We start from the raw sequence: 20,311 nt of genomic DNA, 5'->3' as shown, positions 1-20,311 counted from the left end.
AAATTTATAAAGTACATTTTCTTGGTTAGTTTTTTTACTTTATTTTTTCTTTATTTGTATTTTCTCTCCCTTTAAGATATTTGCTAATCTATTTCTTATGTATATTTAAAATAAAAATTTGTACTTTTAATAACTATATTATAAAAGTATTGCAGGGGCTTAACGTAAGTAAGATATGCAATACAAATCGTGAAGAAGGAATAATCGCATTGAGAGAAAATATACATATTTTGTGTTTATTAGAAATATCAGATGATGGAGATGACCATGGCAAGACGTTTTTTTACCATATAAAAAAGTTGTCCTGCATTTAGTAATTCGGTCCAATCTTCACTGAATGTGACCAGAAGCTAGATTTTTGCCTACACATTTTCGATTTAGAAACAGAAGGTATACGCAAGATTAGAAAAGCAGCTGCAATATTTTATCTTTATCCTCTCAATAAGTGCCCCAAATAATATACTTTCGTATATTTTATAGTCTTTCATAATACTCCATTCTTGCTGACTATTCTTAATAATCCGGTGTTAGTTATGCGTGCTATATCAAGTCCTATTTTGCGCTAAGACCTTCATTACGTTCCAAGACTTTCTTTGACCTCTTATCTCGACCATCATCGATATTTTCTAATCCAAGTTTGTTCTGCGGGTTCTTTTTTTCCCTTGAGGATTCCACTTTACGTCAGTTTTTGCAATACAGGAGCTATTTAACAAAATGCGTAGCCGATCCAACATGACCTTCTTCGTCTCATGACGCCGTCTCTTTTCGAAGGTTGGTGATTCAACACGACCGACTGGATTTTACTTAATTCTCTATCCCATTATGTTCAATCAGATGTAGAAGACCTTAATTTCTGACAGTATTAGGCTAAGCAATACGAACAATTCTTGTCTTCTTAGACATTTGTTAATAAAGACTTGTAGACTATCTATAAAGGATCTTTGTCACTTTGCAAGTTTCTATTTAATAGAGTAGAACAGTCTTGACTTTCGATTTATATTTCAGATTAGCCATGGACCTATCCTTGTCTCCATTATTAGCAGATATGTTTATATGGAAGATTTAAAAAAATTGTACACAAACAACCCACAGTATGGTGTAGATACGTAGATGATGTGTTCTCCATTTGGCCTCAAGGACCAGAAGCATTGAAGAACAAAGGCATCGAGAAATCTCAAATAAAAACATATTTGGATCAGCGAACATAGACCACAATGGAAATATGCATAAATAATTATAAAAGAAACAGAAATGAAAAATGAAAAAGTCAAAGAAGCAGCCCTTATTCTACTTAACAAAGAAAAATGTGTAGCAAACCCATCAGCAGAATGAAGCTGGATTTGGTTGCTAATTCTAAAAAAAAAGTCAACAATAAGAGTATACAAAAAACAGATAAGTAACAGGAGGTCGAAAAACATCACCTACAATCCTATACATAATACATATGCAACACACAATACAAAAAACTTAAATCTACGTTGCATAATTTACATTGCATAATCACAATTACGATACAGTTTATACAAACCTATAACACAACAGTATGTCAATTTTGAAATGACATAAAGTAACTATTCATTAAATAAAATCATCTCGGCTATTTTGCTGGTACAAAACGAACAGGCATAATTAGTATCATATTACAAAATTCTTCCAATTACAATGTGTAAAACGATATTAAACAAATTTTAAGGATAAATTCCCATATTAGTATTTAGCAAAAAGGGATTCATCAAAAGTACATTAGACCGAGAGGAAGAGGGAAAGAAAAAACAGAAAAATTGAACGGGAAACTCAATTTCCGTTACATTTTTTGTGATATTTTATGTAGGTGCTTTGACTATTGAGTTTCACCGTTCCAGCAAAGAATTTCGACAAAAAGTTTTAAAATAAAAATAAGAGCCAGATGTTATTTAATGGAACTTTATTTATTGCAGAGATATAAAATAATTTAAATATTATGGGATTAAGCCACACTTGATTTTGCAACATTTGACGTTTAAAAAAAAGATTCTTCATTGAAGATATATCTGCGACTTCCTTTTTTCCGCTATTGTTGGTATGTTCTTGTTGTTGACTTCTTCTTTTAGTATTGGCAACCAAAACCTGCTAAATTCTGCTGATGGGTATCCTATATATCTTTATGACGGTTGTTTCTTTTCTCGTTTTCATGTCTGTTTCTTTGATGATGATGGCCAATGAATTAATAACACGATAAAATGAATGGATGGCAAAATATAAAATATTAGACCACAACCGTAATCAATTCCACCAATTATTAACAACAATAGGAATATAACTGAAGACAATATTGGTTAATCTCAAACGAGTTAGTCTACTAATTAAACAACAATTTATATACGTGCTAACCTTCAATTAAAATAAAAGACAAGTTCTCAAGAGTTTTAATCCGATAGGAATTTTTAATTTATGGATTTGATTGGATATGGATTTATAAAAAGTCTAAAATCATTATAAGTAAATGGGTAAAATAACTATAGCGCTAGGAAATGAATACCTAAATGATTTTCTATTGAACTGTACAAATAATTATGGTGGATGCGAGCATAATCGCCTCCGCCATATAAATTCGCTGTTTTAGCTAGAGAGAAAGAATTAATTAATTTTAATTTTAATCGGAATTTAAAATTTAATTTAATTAAAAAAAATTAAATAAATACATAAATTTGTAGAAATAAAGACATGCTTTTATTATTCATTCTGTATATTGAACAGTGTCAGCAAAATATGCAGGACTGAAAAACTAAGTTCTGTAGGAATTTTAAAAATCTATTTCAGTCAAATTATATACCATTTAAAATAAACCAAAAGGTATTTGTGATACTAAAAAATAATGAAACACTTTTGATTGTTTTAGTTATTTAGTTTTATTTTGTTTCATGATCTAATGTAATTTTATATTTGATTTTTCCTTTATGTTCTTTCCATATTGAATTTATTTACGAAATTGAATTTTTTACAGGGTTTTAACGATATTATAAGTCTATATTAGCTGCCTAAATAAATTATAAATAAAATTTTATTTAGGTTTTTTAATTAAAATTTTTTATTTAGATAAAAACACTAATATTAGGGAATAACTCAACAAAACAATACCTTAGGCAAGGTCTTGGATATTCTTTTGAAGACAAGGCTGGAGAGGGAGATAATGGAGAGAGGTGGCATATCCATATCCGACCGTCAGTATGAGTTGAGTACAGGAAAATCTACGGTAGACGTAATAAGCAGGACCAAGAGGAAGATATCCATATGTAGAAGCAGATTAATGGTGGCTTTCTTTCTCGGTATAAGAAATGCTTCTAACAGTGTTAGCTGGAAAATTATCGTCAGACTACTGGACAACTTAGGGACATCTTCCTTTCTGCAGAACTTAGATAGGGAATATTTTATAGATAGATAGATTAACATTGCAATATCTATAATGTCGAAGTCTATAATTGCAAAGGATAACTCTATGAGCACCATGGCGGGAGTGTCGCTGGACTTCTTTCTGAGGACATTGCTTAAAATGTTCTGTACAACTAGATTTTGGAGACCTACCTGGGCATGGGCATTGGCGTACAAGTAATAGCATATGCGGATGGCCTGGTGGTGCTGGTAAAGCACAACGAAAATTTGCCAATCATTAATAGAGAGAACCGAGTTCAGAGACCGTATAGTTTTTCTCCTGGAGGGAGTCTTTTGCTATTTACTGTTATGTTAAATTTTATAGCACTGCTTTATTAATTCTATATTCTATATAAAGTATTAATTCTCTAATTTAAGTTTGTTCTTCTTTGTTCATATTTGTAAATTTCTTGTATAAATCGTCTATTGTATTACAGTAATTTTGCGATGCACTAACAGGCGTTAATTTATTAAATATATGCTTTTATTTGTTATTATTTAATATTAAATTTCTTATTGTATATATTTGGTATTATTAATACCAGATGTAGATGGAGTGTCATTAGTGTAAATTGTACTATTTAGTTGAGATAATCTGCCATTTTGATTTATTAATTGCGATTCATGTAGACTTTTATAATATAAAATGTTCCTTTTTTTTATTGTTCCCGTAGATTTAACTGCGGAAACGTAACTTCTGTTAGAATTTATGCAATGGCTTGCAGTAGTTCTTCTTTGATTAATATTAACACTATGGTTATCTCTATTATGTTTTGGTTTAATACTTTGGAAGTTAGCCGAGTGGTATTGACTCTCTTCTTCACTATGGTCTTTACTTAAGTAATTTTTTAATTTTTTGGTGCTAGTTGTCCAGCTTTCTAAAATGATAAATTTTAATATGCCATTAACTTTTTAATTTTCGTTTTTATGGCATATGCAGGACACTTTTTATTAACTGAATTATGCTCAGGACTTTTACAATATACTCACATCGTTAGCCATTCTGCCTCTAGATGTGTCTCTAATTTACCCTCTTCCCCCTGTTTTCCACAATTATGATATTTTGATGAAGTTCAACAAAGAGTCCTGGTATGACCATATATCAAACATTTATAACATTGTGTGACTCTCGACACATATGAAATAATATTGAATTTAAGATAACTAATTTTTACATCTCTAGGTAATATTTTACTCTCAAAAGTTATAAAAAATATGCCTATAAAAGAGTATTGAACCGAGTAATCCTTAATAATTGGAACCGATGGTAATCTTTAATAATTTTCATGTGAAATCTTTTGATATCTAGAACATCAAAGGGTGAGATTAATAATTTTTTGATTTGATCTTCGCTTAAGAATGGATTCAAATTTCTGGTGATGACCTTACATGTTATTGTATGGAATACATATTTTATGTTTATCTTTAAGATTGACAGAGTTATTAATAAAATTGTTAGCAGCTTCGACGTTTGTAAAAGAAACACCAATTTTATTTATACCTTTGACTTTATTCTCCAAGATATCTTTTAAATTCAAATTAAAGTGTGTGTGTGTGTGTGCGTGTGTGTATTCGTGTGTGAAAGATATGGCACGAAAACAGGTCCATTAGCCACAGAATATATTTATATTTAAATATATTTTTTTTGTCTGTTTTTATTTTTGAGATATATGTAGTCACTGAAGTTACATATACTAATTTATATTTCTACTCTTACATATTTAATAAAATTTATTGGCAATTCTAAGGTTTCTCTATTAGCAGTGTACAAAATGTGTGATAGACTTAACGAAAGCAAATATTTCATTTCAATAAGAGTTTGAATTAATTCATTAGATTTTTCTAAATATTTGTTGAAGCAAAAGAAAATATGGTTAAGATCTCCACAACAACTTATATCACAACTGCAGGATGGTGTCGCTAATATGCCAAGCTTAAATAAATGCGACGGGAATCGACCATAATTCGTTTTTAGCCAAAATACACTTGTCAAAAACAATTTGGTAGTCGAGTAATTAAATAGGTATTGGGGTGGAAGTGATAAGTTGGAGTGTATCTGAAAATAAGTATTTTACGAGTTTTCAACAATATTCTCCCATTGCTGTTCCCATTTTATCCTTTATTTTATTTTTTATTGAGTTAAATATATCCCTTACTTTATAAATATTGCAAAAGACTCCATTTTACTGCTTTCTTTGCTAGAGTATTAGATTTTTCATTCCCTGGTATACCTACATACTGCCTTTCACCCAATTAAATGTTATATTTAAATTTGAACTCATGTTTTTTTAACAACACAACAGAGGACACTTTATTCCTTCAAATTTTGTATTTTGTATAGAGTCTAATGTAGATTTAGAATCTGTTAATATTACTTCTTCGAGTATGTTATTGGATGTTAACCAGGTAACACCTTTTATAATTGCAAAAAGCTCAGCAGGATAAATGCTACAAACAGGTGGTAATTTATATATCAATGATTGGTTTGTATTTTAGATAAATACCCCATAACCAACACCTTCCTTCGTCGTAGATCCATCTGTAAATAAAGAGTTTTGTTATAGAAATCACCTTGTATGGATTTTAGGAGGATGTGAGTTTTTTGATGAGATTCAGTATACTTGGGAATTATAATTCTGTGTGTTTTTATTAAAGATTTAAAAGGATTGGTGTACATGTATTGTAATTTGTTACTAACAAACAAATTTTGGACTTTATTGGTCTCGGTAAATACTTCAGCGAGCGGGGAAAAATTTTTTAGTTCCCAAGACTGGTTTGTTAAGCCTTCTTTCACAATATCACTTAATGCGACAATAACTGACATCGGAAATCTAAATGAAATTGTATTGTATTGTATTCACTGGCGAGGATATCATCCTACCGATGCAAGTTCTAAATGAAGAGGTCATTCCCTGTTTTCAATTGGTTATATTTACCTATTTTAGATTTTTTATCAATTTATTTTATAACAACTAAGTATATCCTACAGCATTAATTGTTTTCATTATTATTGTTGATAGATTGGAGATCAGGTGATTCTTTCTTGCCTCCATGCCTTGATATATAAGTCGATTAAAATTTAAGTAGTTTACAAAAATACGTAATGGAAAAGACTTACCAATACCAATGCCCTATAATGTATTCTATATATAAAGACTTATATATAAAATTAGATTAGTTATGTCTATTACTTAAGACTCTTGTCTAAAATGTCGTTAACTCAGTCAGTGAAAATCGTATTATAATATTACGTTTAATATCAAAACTGTTATTTCTACGCCCTTATTGTGAATTAACTCAATTAACTTAATTTTTATTGGTTTAATCTCGTAAAAACAATATTCAAATATACCGCTAGAAAGACTATCGATTATTAGGAACTATCAACCAGGTCATGGGTATATTTTTGGGGGGTTATTGCATATACATATACATAACAACCAATTCCTAACTTATTTTTTTTGTTTTATGACACAAAAACCTCACAATTGAATGTCCTTTGTATATGATTATATTATTATTTCTTTCAAGCTAAAAATTTATCTCTTTGCTGCTATACATGTTCTAAAGAAATAATATATTTAATAGCAGAAAGTCCATACTAATACTTTCATAAAACATTTGCTATCTTTCACCTCTCGTATATTTTATTTTCTCAACGCGTTTTTATACTCAATATCAAGAAGATATCTCATCTTTCAACATTACACAGTATTTTTTCCAGCTCGCATTTATTTCGAGAGTTCCATGATAAATTGACGAAATGATAAGTAAAATTAGAACCGAATCCTCACAAAATATATGATATTCTCGAGGTTTTTATCGATTTTATTACCAATAAGGCGATTTATAAATGTGAGACACAGGTCTACGCGAAGGATCAGAAAGCAGACGCTTTGATTCAAGATGACGGTAAATGTAGTCTCTTCTGGAGGTAAAGGTACATTAAAAATGAAAGATCTGGGGTCCTTTAGATACAATCTTATTTAATAAACCAAAAAGTCTTTTTTTATAAAGCCAATAACAATGTCTTAAGGTGTTCCTAATATGTATCTAAAAAACGGAAAATATATTATTAACATTATTATTTTAAAAATATGAGTTTTTATAAAATAAAGTTCTTAAAATACTTTAAAAATGGTGTTTCTTATTAAACTGCCTATTAATTATACATATTTTAAAATAACAGAGAGAAATACTGAATTATCATGCCACGAAGTTTATTTGCACGATAAATATGACCTATTAGGCGGGTTGTTATGGTGTTGAACTTCATTCTGCTACTGTTGTATTCTTCTTATTATGCATTTCGATGAAATGGTATACATAAATACACTTTTAAAATGTTAATAACATTATCCAATTGACATTAAATTTGACATAAAAATATCTTAACCTTTTGCACCAAAAATTCTGAATGCACATTCTACCGTCTTTCTTGTCCGAGACAATCCAAAGATGCCCGGAAATTCCATCATCACATACTCAGCATGTACAGAGATGTTGAATAATAATCTGAGTCTATCGTCCAACCAACCAACGTGCAATCTAAAGAAGGTACATTTCTTCTAGTTCAAACTACCCAACAGCGATCTACAGTTCAAACTGACTACGCCATCTTGTTTGTTATCAGCATGACACAGCTCGAAGGTTACCAAAGTCAAAAAAGATAATCCTCTTAAGCAAGTCGTTATTAATTACTCAGAAAAAAAAAAGAAAGGCGACGAAAGATGAAGCCAATACAGACGTTGATTTTCCAAAAAGCCTTTTACCAGATTTTATTTATTTACCAGATAAGCAAAATTTCCACCTAAAAAAAAAGACATTTCAAGAGTAAAATTCTTGAAATTATAGACGAGCTCTCTGAAGAAAATGCATTCATGCAAATACCTGCCGGTATATCAAGCCACTCTTCTTCTAGAAACTTCTTTACACAAGTCTGTATAATACGCAAAAATAGTTTAAATCTCTTATTAACACGAACTTTAAAAAAATACTTAGTCTCTCTAATGCTAACTGATTCACCCCATCTACTGTCGTTGATTGTACAGTGATTCTTTATCAGATTAAGTTTCATACTTTTAGGCAGGATTCATTGATTCATTCAGTAAACTTTTTGATCTTCTACGGGTGTTGCAAGAGTTTCTAAGTAATAAAATACTAACTACTTTGTGCATTTTGTATCCAATAGAAGTTCGTTCGAAAAAGGGGTAAACATTTATTCTTCCTCGGCGTCGTTTTTTCGTACTAAGACATAATAACATTTAATTTTCTTCCGATGACTTTTTGATTATTTTTTAAATAAAAACTTATAGCCATCTAGCCACTTCAAAATTGTCACTGCCACAGACTTAAAAAATATAATAATGTGTGCAATGTAGCTTAATATCAAATTGGACCTCTTTGCTAAGAATTAATAAAAACAAAAAATTATGACTAAAAAAACAATAACAAAATGATTACTTACAATAAAAAAATTCTACAAATTATAGACCAATTAACACGAACACGATAAATATGTAAAAAAAAACAGTAGAAAAAATTAATTATAGGATCTTGAGGCCTGTACTATACATAAATATTTTTTTATTACAGGAAGAGGATATATAATTGTTTAATTAACAAAAGGGGTACAAAATTATTATAGCCACAATAAAACAAAGATAATTTAATTATTCGTTACGATGCTGATGCACAGTTGAGTATAATGAACGAAATATTCTCTTTTAATTGACTCATAGGCAATTACGTCCAATTTCAAATTAAACCAAATCTTTGATCTTGGGGGAGCACTCCAGAAGTCAACGATAAATTAACAAAACGAATTTGCTGTTCTGGTTAAAATTATGTTCGAATAAAATCCCGGAAGAATTCTGTTCTCACACTGAATAGATTTGTTCGCGTAAAGGATGATCCTGTCTGGAGGTTTAAAAATAAAAGAATTAAATTAAGTTTGTGTCTCTCCAATGTTCATTAAATAAATTACTTGTTTGTGATTATTCGAAGGAAAGCTGAGAAATTTGTGCTAGCTCGTATGTTTCTATAAATGTGCTTATAGAGGAGATAATACGTAAACTCTATTATTGATCTTGTTCTTGTATCTAAATAGCCATCAAGTGTGAGTGGTAACGGCAGGTTCATCCCTTTAAAGAATATTTTGACAAAGTAATTATCAGAAACATACAATACAAAAATTCCTACTGCACCTTATTAATTGCTGAAATAAACTTACTGTTGCAGATATCTTTAATTGAAAAAGAAGAATAATCATGAAAGTAAATATTAATTAATTTTGATTAAAAACTATCTGACCAATATGGTAAAAAAGTAACTATTAAATTTACTAAACAGCTGGGAATGCTTCAGCGAACAAAGTATATACTGTCGAGTCACAAGTACTTCTTTTTTCTTATATATATATATATATATATATATATATATATATATATATATATATATATATATATATATATATATATCTACGGCATAAAGTGGACTCCGCCCATGTTAAAATTCAGGTTCAATTGAGCTCCGTGGTCAAGTGGACACCGATATACGGAGCTCACTTGACCATTCCATAATATTGGTTCTGTCGATTCATCAACATGTAGAGTTTAATAATTTATAAAAATTTTTTGGAGCCCGTAAATACCCCTGTATCATAAATGTATATCGTTTAGTTCACGTGTATATATTATAGGGGTCGTACAGATCTTCTTCAATGTATATTTGAACCATACGTTTATCGGTTTAAATAAGCTCTGAGAGTTTGGCAACTGTGCGATTATACCGTATATTTTCAGCATATACCCTGAACGGTTCATATGGGCTCCTTATTTTTATCTACTGTTCGTAGACAGTGTAATTTAATACGCATTACACTGAGTAACAGAGGATATCTTATTACCTGGTATAACTACGTACTAAAAGGTAACTGGTTCTTTAAAAACAGGTATATAGATACAAAAGGATTTGGGCTTATAATTTAATGGAATATTCGCTTGCATAGGAAATTTTATTTTTTCTGCATTTTTAAAAATGTTGTTCTTTTATTTAATATAATTTTATTAGTTCAATGCCGAACTCGATGTTTTTTTTAATTACAGAAATTTCGTAATATATTTTGTTTACGTGAGTATGTCTTTGTACGTCTTATGTAAGCATCCGATTAATAAAAACTAATTTTATTTCATCCAATCTTCTGCGATATCTTTTATAAAGCTTTTTTATTACTTTAGTTCTGGTCTTATTTGTGTACTACATATGATATCTCGATGAACGGTTATCTCAAAATAAATATGGTTAAGAGCTACAATAGATATTTTTGTGTTAAAATTGGTAGTAGTGTGCACAAAAACAAAGAATGGTTAATTTGTCTAACAAGGTATATTCGGCGGCAGATGCATATAGTGCAAGCGTCTATGTTTTAAGGGTGGAAGGATGTGCACCTCATTTTTAGCTGACAAGCTTGCGAACAATATTATTTCTGGTCCTCAATTTACCTTTTAGTTTTAAACAATAATCTGTGACTGACCCCGTGCGATACAAACTATTTTCAAGGAATTTATAGGGAGTCTACGTTCAACAATCATGACATTATTGGATGTTCAGTTTTGTGAAAGCGTCTATGTTAGGGAAATTGAAGGAGCACACACGAGCTTTTCAGGGGTTTTGGCTGAAAATTGATTCATAGTTTATTTTTATTGTGCAATAATAGGTGTATCGTCTATATAATAGAAGTCCTAGTATCTACCGGTATGGATCGTTCGTTTGTGTAAATGTTATACAGTGTAGGTGCCTTTATGCTACCCCAAGCGAGACCGTTCTTCATCTGCTATTCTTACCATTGAGTGATATAAAAAATATTCTCTTATGTAGGCATAAGCAGACAATATAAGTGAGTTTGTTATCCAACGGGATATCATATAGTTTTTGAAAAAATATTCTGTAAGTTAAGGTGTCGTAAGCGGCATTTAGATTGAAAAATACCACCACTGTTACCCGATATTTTTCGTACCCATCTTTGATTTAGTATTTGTGATGTACATTACTTTGAATAGCTGACAGACTAAAAATTTCGGCTGATAGTTTTTGTGGTCGTTGGAGTTTTTGCCAGGTTTAAGCAAGGTAACAACTTTGGCTTGTCTCTAGACTTTGGGTATCTCCTAATTTGAATACAGTTGTTCATCATCTGGATAAGCCATTGTAGTGTTTTTGGTCCAGATTTCGTAATAAGCTTTGTGCTCAGATCCTCAATGTCGGTATTTGTATTATTTTTCATTAAATATGTAGATGGTGGATCCAAGCTCAAAATCATTAAAAGGTTCTCTTAGCTGACTGGTTTTGTTCTTTCTTACTTCGAGTTATTCTTTGCTTTTTTTCCGATAGAAATAGTATGTCTATATCTATAATGTGGTTAGGCCCTATATATGTTTCCTGTACTAGAAATTAGTCAGATTCGTGTTTAGCTCATATGTCTGATAAGTTTAAATAAAGTAAAGTTTCTTGATTTTTAGATATACCCTTAACAGTTATAGACATATGTTATTAGAATAGTTGGTCCTAAAAAGGACCAATTTAACAAAATCATATTAAAGGGGTGACTGAAGAATTAGCCGATTAATTAATTAATCATTACCCGGGGTATGCCCGATTGCGGTGGTCTTATTAGTACTTCAATCTTCCTAAAGGCTCGTTTTTTAAACCCCATAAGTAATGCGTAATCTTTTACTTTTTATTAAAAATTTAAATTTTACATGCCGTGTATTACTTTTTGAAGATATGTCGAATCAGATTTGTATAGTAATAATTTTAGGTTCTAAAGAACCTCTTTGTGGAAAATAAATAAGTTTGTGATATCTGTCACAACTCATATATAGATAATAAAAAAATAAACAGGTAAAATAAGTGTAAACAATCTTAACTACATACATCGGCGCCACTGTTCAGGTGATGGGTTTATCACAGATGTCAAAGGTTACATTTTAATTCAATGTACTATTTACGTATCTTCAATATTAAAAAAGTAGAAAAAGACATGTTTATGCTTTTATTTTTTTAAATCTATGCTATTTTCTTTCTAGAGTTCCGTCTTTTTTGAACGACCTGTGTTCTTTTTTCAATTGGGTACTTGTCCAAAGCTATGACAAATACTCTGTCCTCTGCTATTCTACATTAATATGACTGATTTATTTTATCTTTCTTGCAACTATTTTAATGGTTATCCTGTGTATCTTCTTCTTCTTCTACTTTTTCTTTTCATATAGACATAACTGTCTGTTTTTCAATGTGCCTCCAGTAAGTTGCCTTTCCATCGTTTTCGTGGTCGTCCTACTGATCGTCTTCCTATGGGTTAACCGTCTCTTGCCGTCTTTATTGTTTTATTTGTTGTCATTCGGCTTATATGATCGTTTCATTCTACTCTTCTATTTCTTAACCAGTTTTTGATGTTCTTCACCTTGCATCTACGTCGTATATCTGTACTTCTAGCTCTGTCCCATAGTGACTTACCATCAATTTTTCTAAGTGTTTTCATCTCTGCTGTTTCATATCCTTTTTGTCCTCTCTGTGTCAGATCTTGTTTCTGGCGCGTATGTCATTATTGGTCTGATGACTGTTTTGTAAATTCTGCCTTTCGTTTCTGTTTCGATATTTTTATTTCTTCATAATGTTTCATTTATGCAGCCTGTGGCTCTGTTTGCTCTATTCACTGGGTCTTCCACTTTAGTTTCGAGCTTTCCGTAGCTAGATAATGTGATGCCTAGATATTTAAGCTCTAACACTTGTTCTATTATATGACCTTCCAGCTCCAATTAACATCTTAGTAAATTTGCTGTTGTAACCATGCATTTTGTCTCTTTTGGGCAAATTAACATATTAAATTTTCTGGCGGTTATATGAAATTGGTACAGCATACGTTGTAAATCATTTTCACTTTAAAAGAGTAGTATTGCGTCGTCTGCACTGCAGATTATTTTAATTTGTTTTTCTTCCATTTGGTATCCTTTTTTAGTTCTTATTTTTTATTATTTCATCCATAATCAGGTTGAATAATAGAGGACTCAGGTAATATTCCTGTCTTATTCCATTGTCACCTTCAATAGGGTCGGTTAGTTCTTCTTCTACTTTTACTTTTATTGTGTTGTTTTGGTATATATTTTCGATCGTTTTGATTTTTCCTAGAGGTATCTCTCTTGCGTACAATAAGGGGATAACGTTTTTTTAATTTGTGTATCTTCTGTATATCATTATTTCTTTTGTGTATTAAAAATTAAATTTTGGTTATTATTTCTTAAGATTCTCTTAACGTGTTTATTAATTGTCTTGTTTTATGTGTATCAAGATATGTGTGTCATGATAGATTGTAATGCATATTTCATTTAATGTAATTAAAGTGCTCTTTGCGTTTGCCTATTACTTTCTCACTTCCTTAGCGATAGGTCTTTTTTTCCTCATCAATAACCTTATCCTCGCTCGATACAGCTATTTTAACCCTCTATAGCCCCGTGTGTACTCAAGGTAACAAAGGAGTTTTTGATGCAGAAAACTTTTTTAAAACAATTTCCGACTCTAGTATGCCCTCTGTTAATTTGAGGCAATATTTGGTTATACATTTTAATACACTCTATGAACCTATGACGAAACCTATATGGAAATGTTTAACAGTATGTCAAATGGACATGACTGCCTTATTAGTTTGTATTTTCGATCGTGATTTATTGTTATAAATTGTGTACAATTTATATAAAAATACATACAGAGGCATTATATCAGCATTTAGATATTGATTACCGTTGACATTTGTTTATTTTATTGTGTTGTTTCAGTACTGTGATAAAAAACAGGTATGTTGCTTTGAATCCACACTTTACCATATTATTTTAAATTATTTCTTTAAGATGGATACAAAAACGTTCTACGGGAAAAGCAGTAAATATCCGAGGAATCCAAAGACTCTGACTTTGATAGTGATAATAAGAAAGTAATAATAAATTTTCCAGGTACCCAGATATTAATCGATCCAGAATCAAATAAAATGGAAAATGAAGACGATTTGTACGAAGCAAATTTAGACCAGGATACCAATTTAGATTTAGACTAAGATGAAGATGAGGGCGATACCGATAAAACTGAAAAACACACTGAACAAAATGTGCTCAAAAGGTCAAAAATGATCGTAAAAAACATTCAGTGGAAGAGTGGTTCCCGAACAGTATTTCCAATTCCAGAATGGAAAGGTAATTTACCAACATGCAAATTATTAGAACCGGAATCCCCTCTACATTATTTTAAAAAGATGATATCTACCAATATGCTGGAAAACATAGTAGAACAAAGTAATTTGTATGCACTGCAAAAGAATATAAATAAACCATTGAATATGACACTAGCAGAATTAAACCAATTTATTGGATCTGTTCTACTGATGTCAATATATGGCTTGCCAAGGACAAGATCATTTTGGCAGAAGGAAACACGTATTGCTCAAATAGTCGATACTATATCTAGGAATCGCTGGGAAGAAATAAAAACTAAAACGCATTTCAATAATAACGAAAATATGGTCAACAATAATGATAAGTTATACAAAATTAGACCATTCATCAACGGTCTATTTTAAAATTTTCAAAGTATTCCAATGAGTGAAAAATTGTGTATTGATGAACAAATGATACCATTCAAAGAGGCACATTCTTTAAAACAATATATGAAGAACAAACCCAAAAAATGGGGATACAAGGCATTTGTTTTGTGTGATAGCAATGGTATTGTTTATAACTGGGAATTATATACAGGAACTGTTAAAGATCCCCTTCATTTACCTAATGTAGACACCAGCGGTAATGTAGTAATAAGATTGTGTGAGATAATCAAACCAAACAAATACTATAAAGTATATTTTGACAACTGGTTCAATGGCATTCAGTTGCAGATTGAAATGGAAAAACGTGGACTGCAATGTTTGGGAACTGTTCTTCCAAACAGATTGCCTTATTGCCATTTTTCTGATGACAAGAATATGAAGAAACAGGGCAGAGGTACTGTAGAAGAAAAGCACGCTACAGTAGATGGCATAAGACAAACAGCGTTAAAGTGGTACGATAATAAACCGGTTCATTTGCTTAGTACATTTGTTGGTTCTAAGCCTACTTCGTTAGTCAAGAGGTGGGATAAGAAACAAAAATCAAGAATTATTGTATGCTGTCCAAATTCAGTACAATTTTATAATAAATTTATTGGAGGTGTCGATCTTATGGATTCACTAATTGCTCTTTACCGAACAGACATAAGATCTAAAAAGTGGTATCTAAAAATATTTTTTCACCTTCTGGATTTAGCTGTTGTTAACAGCTAGTTGTTGCATCGTCGTGATTGCGATTACTTTGAAATTAAAAAGAAAAACCAGTACGCTACATAAGTCCCACTTATGTAGCGTACTGTTAGCAAGCAATGATCAGATCAAAAACAAAGGACGTCCCAGGCTCAGTGAAATTGAGAACGAAATTGCAAAAAACAGAGGAGAGGATCTACTGCTATTGTACTACCAAAGGAAGTTAGGCTTGACCAAACCTTCCACTGGCCAGTAATTTCTGAAAAAAAGGAAAGATGCAAAAAACCAGGATGCTGTAATACTTCTAAAGTAATGTGCGATAAATGTAAAGTTGCTTTATGTTTTACAACTAACTACAAATATTTGTTTTTTTGAATGACATAATAAATAAGTATATAACTTAATTCGTTAGTTTTTGCTAAACACTCCCAAAACTCTCCCCAAACGAAATTTAAAAAATCTAAAAAAAATTACTAGTTGTTGTAAATGGATATTTGAGCACATATACAAATTAAAACATTTTATAAACAAACAAGTTTAATATTTAAAGTAATATTTATTCGTTTTGAGTACACTTTTCTTAGAACCTAGTATATAAAAAAATAAATATTTGTCTGTCAACAAATTTCTTTATAAAAGTACGAAGCACTACTCTCATGCTGTGAGCTTTGCTGCTCTGTTACTTTTATAACGCTTAAGCTATTTTTAATTTATTGTCAATATTTTTGAGGTGTGTTATCTTAAATGATCATTTTTAAGGTTAGTACGTTTGATTAAATGAAATTGACATTAATTTGATAGTTTCCATTTTATTAGTTCTGATGGTATATGACTAGCATCTGTTGGTACTATATATCAATTTCAACATGTGGAAGTGAGAGCACTCTCTTGTTAGTAATTTCAGCGTAAATTTTGACGAAACCAGAAATAACCCATATTATTCTCCCCGTGTGATCTTAGTATTTCCGTTGATTAAATAGTATAGGGTATCCAATATCAATATCTAATGTTGATTTTTAAATGCACACTTTAGATACTCTGTTTTTGTTTACCTTATTTTTAGACCTTTTTGCTCAAGCGCCCATCTCCATTGTCTCAATCATTAATTCAATTATCTCTCCTTATCTCTTACTAACACCACATCGTTAGCATACATAAGGCACCAAGAGATATCTCCTTAACATGTTTTCGTTAATTTTTCCAACACTAATTAGAAGAGATAAGGGATTAGCACTGACTCCTGATGCAATACTATTCTCAAATGAAATTTATCAGTCTTACCCTCACTTGTTCTAACATTAGTTTTGCATTACTTGCCTTATGATAAAAATTGCATCCGTTGTTGATATGCCTTGCATGAATTTAAACTGATTTCCTAATATTTCTGTTTCTTCCTCTATCCTACTATTAATTATTCTCTCCCACAGTTTCATGGTGTGACAGAGTAGTTTTAGGGCTCTATAGTTTGTACAGAGTTTAACATCTACTTTGTTTTTGTATACAGGTACTAAAATGCTACTTCTCCATTCATCCGGTATTCGCCTTACTTTCAAAATTCTATTAAATAGTCCTGTTAGCCAACTTGTTCCTGATTTTCCTAATGCTGATCATATATATCCAGGGATGCCATCAGGACCTATGCCTTTTCTTTTTTCATCTTATGTAGCTCTTGAATTACTTCCGCGGTCGTCATTTTCGGCACCATTGCTATTACTGTCTCTGTTGCCTCTATAGATGCTTTCTCAAACTCTTAGTTTAATTGGTCGTTAAAGAACTCCTTGTAGCTATTTTTTAGATCCTTTCCTTGCATAAATAGTTTAATGTATTTATCTCGTATACATTTAATCTGATTAAAATCTTTGGTTTTCTTTGCTCCACTTTTAACAATTTTGTATATGTTTTTTTCTTAGTACTCAGTTCATTGTACAGCTTTTCATGCGCTGCTACCTTAGATTGTGCTACCGCACATTTGCTTCCTCTTTATCTATTTGATACTTTTGATAATCTTATTCTGATATTTTTTCTTGTCCCTCCTTATATAATCTTCTCTTGTCTTTTATATTGTCTTAAACATCGTCTGACTATCTATATTTACCAATTTTTAAGTCAATTTTCTGAGATTTTTTCAAGTATTTTAGTTACACCCTCTTTAATAATTTTTGACACATTTCTCCAAATTTCATTATGACCTTTTTCCATATTCCAACACATTCTTTTTTTTATTTCTGTTCTAAATTGAACTACTTTGTCGCTTGTTAACGTCAATTAATTGTTTTTGTGACTCTCCTCGATATTTTGGTTTTATTTCATATTTTACTTGTATATCTAGTACCAGCACTTTATGCTGTTAGCTTACAGTTTCACTAATTATTACTTTAGAGTCTTTACATAAGGGATTGGCTTACGATCCATATTTGGAATTGATTTTGTCTGCTTTTAAATTGGATAAGTTGGCTTTCTCTTTTCTAAAAGCATGTACTAACAGTGGACTAGGTATGGCCACTGTTAGTACATGCTACTGCTAATTCCAGCATATTATCTGCCATATTATTTGCTGCTAATAGCATTCTAATATTTCATCTATAGATTAAATCCGTATAACAAATAGATATTTTTCACTTTCTCGGAGTAATAATATTCTAACATACAAAATCCTATTAAATTGCCAAAACCTTCCTTGCATATTTTATTCACTTATAAGGGACAGCAGCAATATTAGTACCATAATAAGGGTATAGTCCTGGACTGGCTAATCGTTGGATAATAGGAAGCAGGAGTGTAGCAGTTTTAATGTTTTCGGGACTGCTACCTGGTATGGCCAGGTAGCAGTCTATATAAACTAAACTAAAATAAAACTAAACTATATATATGAAAATAAACTATATAAACAGCACTATATTCTATAACACAAGAAACACTGTTATAAAACAGTAGAATAATATACAGATTCTCAATTCAAATATTCAAAAAATTAAAGAACAGCTTACTAAAATAGAAATCGCCTATTTAAAATGCAATCCATTAATGGCCCAAAGTACCAAGCACTTCTAGCATATGGTAATGATATTGATCTCATAAGAAACTCTCTCCCGTCTGCGACATCTTCAACAAAGTGAAGAAAACACGAAAAATGTTTTACTTAAAATCAACAAAATGAAAAACAAATACAAGCGAATCAACAGAAGAGAGCAATTCAATCTAGATTGTGAATAAAACAAGTGATGTTTTTATCTAAGGGGACGTCATAGAATTTTTGGAGAAATTTTCTCTAATTTAATATGTCGTAAGCGGCATTTCGATTGACAAATACTACCCCTAATACCTGATATCTTTCGTACCCGTTGTTGATTTTTGCAACAACGGGTACGTTATTACATACTTTATAAGTATTACGAATAAAAATAAATAAGCAAGAAGAATGTAAGTGTACTATATTTAAACCAAGTGACAGAAAAAAGAATATTATACATACATGTACTTCTAAATTAAAAATTATATGCCTGACAACGCAAGATACAAAAAACAATGATTTAACATTGAAAACAATGATAGCTTGCACAAGCGACAAAGTATTTAAAACGATAAGGCCGAACATATTATATGTAATTGTAATAGATATGTTGGCTAAAATTATACCATAAGACACCGAAATATTATATCTATGTGTTTATGTGTATCTAAAGTATAGTAGTATATTGAATTCCCTACATTAAAAAATCGAAATATTTAAATTAGACAGTAAAAAATTATAATTTTAAGATTGATTTATAAATTATTATAATTTAAATTTTACTGCTTGATGAAACAAATATTGTAAATCATACACTATAGCAATCGAAACATCGGAAAGTACATTTATAATATAATAAATATTTCAGTGCCAATGTATTAAAAAAAATTCTAGTACATAAAAATGGACACTTGCCTATTCAAAGTTTATAATAGACACTAATTTCAGTTTATCTATAATTAAAGCAAGTAATATAAATTATAATTATTAAAATATTTAACTACATTAACCAAGTACGTATTTGTGAAATTTCTCGATGACTAAATTGATTGATATTTAAATAAATTTGAAGTTCCAAAACGTACCTGCTGTAAAATTTAAAAATCTACGACTAATCAAATTATTGGCAACATCGGAGGAGTTTAGTTGGGTAAGCAAAGAAATGAATATGGATCCCAAAAGTGTTTAAACCTATTACAGAGTCCACTTAATCCGACGTGTTGGTCGGAGTCCACATAAAGCGCTACCCAGATAATAATATACACGGTGTATATTCGCCTGGAGTTAGTATAATACCGTTTTAGTACGGAGCTCTCATTAACCGCTAGATCTATATATATATATATATATATATATATATATATATATATATATATAAGAAAAAAGTTTAGTAAATAAAAATTGCTGCTAATACATCTTAAAAATAATTAATATAAAAATGTCCTAATCTAATAAATGCTTCTCTGAAAATTTTTTAGTATAATTTTGAAAACATTTTTTTAATACAAAAACAATTGAATTTATAAATAAGTTAAAATAGCAACCAATTACAAATAAGCCTC

General features: G+C 30.5%; 1 protein-coding gene across 9 annotated transcripts in view; it reads right to left on the bottom strand.

Annotated features, from left to right (window-relative positions):
- Positions 1-20,311, bottom strand: part of CngA (Cyclic nucleotide-gated ion channel subunit A) — a 277,163-nt gene that overhangs the window by 139,328 nt on the left and 117,524 nt on the right. The window lies entirely within an intron of this gene.

Source organism: Diabrotica undecimpunctata, chromosome 4, assembly GCF_040954645.1.
Source record: "Diabrotica undecimpunctata isolate CICGRU chromosome 4, icDiaUnde3, whole genome shotgun sequence".
NCBI classification, from domain to species: Eukaryota; Metazoa; Arthropoda; class Insecta; order Coleoptera; family Chrysomelidae; genus Diabrotica; species Diabrotica undecimpunctata.
The sequence above is the reverse complement of the archived record's forward strand: the minus strand, read 5'-3'. Positions and strand labels throughout refer to the sequence as shown.